Source organism: Helianthus annuus, chromosome 13 (genome assembly GCF_002127325.2).
Source record: "Helianthus annuus cultivar XRQ/B chromosome 13, HanXRQr2.0-SUNRISE, whole genome shotgun sequence".
NCBI lineage: Eukaryota > Viridiplantae > Streptophyta > Magnoliopsida > Asterales > Asteraceae > Helianthus > Helianthus annuus.
In genome coordinates this window covers 125,231,474-125,237,439 of record NC_035445.2, presented here as the reverse complement: position 1 = coordinate 125,237,439, position 5,966 = coordinate 125,231,474, and the positions used below count along the sequence as shown (strand labels likewise).

The 5,966-nt window shown below is 31.4% G+C and overlaps 1 long non-coding RNA gene across 1 annotated transcript; it reads left to right on the top strand.

Annotated features, from left to right (window-relative positions):
* Positions 1-284: 284 nt before the first annotated feature.
* On the top strand, positions 285-2,363 carry LOC118485392. Its single transcript, XR_004875853.1, has 2 exons — positions 285-1,079; positions 1,254-2,363. It is a non-coding gene; the product is annotated as an uncharacterized LOC118485392 (long non-coding RNA).
* Positions 2,364-5,966: the final 3,603 nt, after the last annotated feature.

Sequence of the window (5,966 nt, the reverse complement as noted above, 5' to 3'; positions counted from 1 at the left end):
CGTCATATTTTAGAAGATATAAGCGTTAAATGAGTGAAGCAGTTAAATTAATTATAATATATATAATAATAAATATAAATCAAAATTTACCTTGAAAGTTTACGTTTGAAAATAGAATAATAAAATAAATTTAATCTAAACAAATGAATTCTTAAATTTTCTTGTGTACGTGTACACTAAGGAATTGAAATCTAACATTTAATGTAAGGAACACGTGTACAAGAATTCGTAAACTTTAAGCTATGTTGTATATATATATGAAGTGCCTTCCTACAAACAAACTTGCACAGCCTCTCTCTCGGCCATCCTTTCCCTCTTTAAAATTCTATTTTTAGTTTTAAATAATAATAAAGCCCTGCCTCGTTTTAAGTGTTTAACCCTTGATCACTGATACCCTGTCCGACTGACGTAGGGCCCTGTAACGTATGTCAAGGCTCTGCCTGAATTCGTTGGGGTTCTGTCTCGTGACGTAGGGATAAAGTGGAATTGGGTTATTATACTTAATGTGAGTGCACTATATATGTTATTAAATAACCCAGGAGTTATACCCAAAATATAACAACCCTCCTAAAACACCCCTGACACCCCCACACTTTCTAAAATACACCCCGTATGTGAAAACCGAGCCTGAAATACAATATATAAATTAAAAACGAGAAATAGTAAGTTGAGGCGGGCCGCGTAGACCCACCCCAACCATGCACGCGGGCCGTATGAAGGTGTAACCGGATTCCTTTGATTTCTTAAGTCCAGGCGGGCCGCATAAGACCACACCGTTAGTTTACGCGGGCCGCGCGTGTTTCAAAGGGTGGCGCAACTCTGAGCTGACACGTGTCGATATCGTGTCGAGTCTATCTGGTGACCAGGCTAAGCTACGCAGTTGACCGGAGTCAACGCGGGCCGCGTGAGCCCAGTCCATATTGTACGCGGGCCGCGTGGGAACCAGAATCAGCACCTATATAAGAGGGCCATCGGATTTCATTCGAATTCGCTCACAACGATTTCTTTCTCTCAAATTCTGATAGTAGGCTTATAATACACGGGTATTATACCCCTAATTAGCGAAGCTCTGCCTCGTTGTAAGTATCATAACCCCTGGATACGTATTAGATACTCTGCCCGATTGATCTAGGGTTCCATAACGACTGTCGTGGTTCTGCCCGACGTAGTCGTTGGAATGCCGTCTCGGGGAGGGTATTACTAATGTTAAAATGGGTTATTATACTAACGCGTGTGCATTGTTATTTAATTAGACTATAACCAGGGAATCACAAAGGAAAGCCCTATAATAGCAATGTGAGTGATCCTTCTTTTTATGAACTCATTTTTGTGAGTTGATCCACTTTTTGTTAAATGTTTTTACAAAACCTTGCATACTTTTCTATGCAAATAACAGTTATTGAGTATTTGTAAGAATACAATTATCACGGGTATGTTGGGGTTTTGTATACAAAATTGTTACAACCTGGATAGGAAACCTGGATATGGAGTAACATTACCACAAGTCGGGTATCGACAGTACCATGGGTGATAATTGATATAACTTGGAAACAAATGTAATTGCGGGATCGCCCTCAATACTGTTCTCTGTGACTTTTATTTAAACTTGATTAAACTGGGATTCACTCACCAGTATTTCCTGCTGATAAAATGTTTTAAACACGTGTTTCAGGTAACTTAGTGTAAAGCCAATAGAAGCCAGCTGGAGAGCACTGAAGACTTGGAAAAGTGGCAATAAAGTTACCTAAAATAAAATAGATGTTTTTATTAAATAAAATAGGATTTATTCCTATAAAAATATATGTACTGCAAAACTTGGGTTTTATCCCATATGTTTAATATTATGAAAACAAGGTGGTTTTACTCTGATAAAATATTTCCTAACTACGGTCCTGATGAAAAATTCCGCTGCCAAATTAGACAATACTCGATACCACCGAAACTGGATCACGGCCGCCCGCTCCCGAGATAGGGGTCGGGGGTTGTGACAGAATGTGGTATCAGAGCTATGCCACTGGTTCAAGCCAAAGAAGTGTTCTGCTGACACTTAAGTTTTAAATTCTGTGTTAGGAAATTAATATAACAATTTATGTGTTATTCTGTGTTGATAAATCTTAATATTTATATTATGATTTTTATGTTTTGAGTTCAGAATATGAGTAACCAATATGACTAGATGTACCCATAGGCTACCTCGGCAGATGTATTATAGTACACTCTTATACAATTAGTAACTTAAGGTATCACCTTGAGTGAGATCTCTTCTTAAATAAATGAATGTACCGTAATATATATGTGTGTATATACTACTATGTGTATATCAACCTTACTAGGAAATATTAATACACGTTCATTTTGTAAAAATATTCATAGATCATGGGTATAAATTTTGGATATTAAATCTAAAATCATAATTTATGGTAAATTTACATAAGAAATTGAATAATATTATGTATCCACCTTAAATAAATAAAAGTATGTTATTTTAAGTTGATTCATAGACTTCATGATCTATACCATGATCTATCCTTATGAATGGTGGTATAGATTATGGTAAATTCCTGAATTGACCTTAAATCCAGAAATCGTGTTAATATACAATATTAATTGTATGTAAAATAATATACACATTGTAGTATAGTATGCTTCTAATAAACATACGTTATAATACACTATAAAAAAAAAAGAGTCAAGAGAAAATAAAGAAAATAAAGAAGTCACAACCAAAGGAAGTAAGAATTAATAAGGAAACAAATGCACAAACTCAGGAAACAGGCAATAACCTACCATGGGAAGATAAACAATGGATAAATCTCCATATGTTAGCCACTACAGAAATAAATATTAACTTATATTAAATAGTTGAACCGCAAAACTAGTACCAGCACCCATGCCCCCTATGAGCCAGAAATTCTAAAAAGAAATTTTGCCCATTAAAATAAACAACCTAGTAAAAAAAAAAAGATAGAATAAAACCATACATAAAAGTATGTTGAACATAATACTCCTATAATCTAGATAGACTAAAATAAGTTATGAATGCATAATTCCTAGTATATTTTGAACCCCAGTTGTAGTTGCAATAAATATACATATATATATATATATAAGTCGCAATGTTCGTCGTTTTTAATCAATCTATTTTTATGATGGTACCCAAATAGTTATACTAGAAATTTGTCTGTGATAATTAATACCATCTACTCAAATAACATTATAATATACATCAAACTAAGTTAATTATTAACAAAGCAATCATGTTCATGACTTTCTTTTGGAACCAATCATTTACTTTGGTTTAAAATACATATTGGAATATATGGTATAAAGCTTTAAAACTTTGTGGTTCTAATAATATTGTTTCAAATTAATTTTTAAAAAACCAAAGCTATAAAATTAACCAAAAGGATTTTTAGAATTAATAAAATTTAAAGGATTGCTTTAGTGGATTTAGCCAAAGCAAGTTTTGAAACCCAGGTGTACCAATTTTCCACTTTATTTTATTCCTTCTGGTTTGTAACCAGTTGACCATAAGACTTTATACTTTCATAATTTTATGTTGGGATTATTTGTAAAGGTTTCTATTAAAATACTTAGCGATAAAATAAATGGTTAAATGAATATGAGGGATATTCATGATTAAATAAAATCATTTAAATTTTTTTTGAGATTTGGGTTGGTTAGACTACGTAGAAATGTCTAACTAAACATTAAAAGCATTTCTACAAATCTTAAAGGTATGTCCAGAATAGGTCTTATGCATGGAAATAATTGATATAAGATTAACCCGTCATACTAGTTATATGATTGTGTATCCTAAATTATAAAGAAAAATATTCAAGTCAGCTGGTTGATATATAATAGTTAATTAGTAAATGAGTTGAGTTGATAAATTGGATGTTAAACTTACCTTAAGTGGTCTCGAAGTTCTCATACTTTAAAAAGATTATAATAAAGATAAAAGAGATGAGATTGAATTGTGATTGGTTAAATAATGGAGATGGAGATTCTCATAAAATAACTGTAGTAATAAAATACCAGTGATGTAACCGTGACACAAATAAATTTTATAAAGTCGGTTACATGAATCTATAAAAGATCTATTTAATTAAATACTTGAAAAATAGATCTCAAATATGTACAAAATAAAGTATTAATCTTAACATATTTTGAATATAAAATAGACATACTTTGATAGTATGGGATGAAGTACGTTACATAAGGTTTGAAAAAAAAAAAATCAAATTTCTGAACAGAGGGGCAAAATCGTAAATTAATGTTATGTGTTTTAAGTTTATAATATATATTAATATTTAATATATATCCGTTACATTGCTATAACTAAAGTTTTCAAATTACAGAAAGTAATTTATATATAGTATATATATATCTCTGGGTAACCCATAAATACTATGTCATGAGTCACATATGCACATAGTCTTCTAAATAATGCTTTTCAATCCTAAAAGTATATTATGATTGATTAAAAAGGAAAAAGGTAGGAATGCGATAATTGGAATAGATATATATATAGTTACTTGAGGAGAAATTATTGAGGTAAAATAAATAATGAGCCTGGTATAGTTTAACTCATTAGTCAAAAATGAAATTGTTCTTATGAATCCAGAAAATTTATATTTTGAGTAATTTATTTCCCTAAACTTTTAATTCCAAAATATGGTATTTGACATACTACTATTATAAAAGGATAAATAAAAGTAATGGGAATAAGCTTGATGATTGATACCATCGGATGTATAGTTATTATGTGTGGATATATTACGTGAGTTTAAATATTAAACTAGAAATTTGAAAGTTTCGTTGTTTCTAAATAATAAATATACACATGTATATACATGATAAAATTTCTTGATGGTATACCCAACATAATATCTTTTGTAAGAAAAAAAAAAAAATTCATTGGTGATTTGTATGAAAACACAAAGCCATTATAAGAATAAATCTTGATCTGTCTCAATAAAATATTCCGTGCATCGGAATCTCATAATATATAAGCATGAATAGAGTTAGCTGTAAGCATACTTATTACATTGAATTTAGCTATAGTATCAATGGAGACAATGATATAATTGAAACTTCATTTTTAAACAAAAGAAAACTACAACCATAATAATATTTATGCTTAAATGAAAGAGTTAAGATTTTGATATTCACTGGTAACAACCAGGACAATATTTAGACTTGAATCTAAGAAAAATGCCTTAGTATAAAGCTTTGAGATAAGCTAATTACTTGAATGAATAAAGTGTGATGGTTATTGGTATCCTGTGAGGATGATGACTAGAACAGTGCTTGTATGATAAATAAGCAATAACACCTGGCCACTGTTATTTCTTGTTTATTGATACTACTCGGTTCTAGAATATAATCCATCATGAGAATACTAATTTCCTTGTTCCTTGATACAAGCCATGATAAATGATGTACTTCTGAAATCATTTGAGAAAATTCTATTTATGGGAAATACAATGATAACTACCTCTCCGGCAAGTCTGGGCATGATGTGGTATACACTCCAGCTTGTCCGGGTGAGATGAGGGTACCTCTCCGGCGAGACCGGGTGAGATGGGGTATATGTTATGTTAATGGAATTCCCTAAATAGTACAATGATTTGATGTCTGACCTGTTTTTGGAAATATGAATATGATAAATACACTAGCCTAATGAATAGTGTGTATGTTACAATATGTGAGATATATGATTATATAGATATGTATATCTATGAGGAAATCCAAAGACCATATTGATTGACAATTAGGAAAAAAAAATTGTGAACAAGTGTGTCAAGGATAATTTTAGACTTAATTATCAGGAATCTCTCGTATACATCTATAATTCCGATATCAAACACTATTTCGTTTGATCGTCAGTCTCGAAACTCGTGCGACAAGATGAACAACGGGAACCCTATAAGTTGGGACACCATGGAAAGTATAAGATTTCT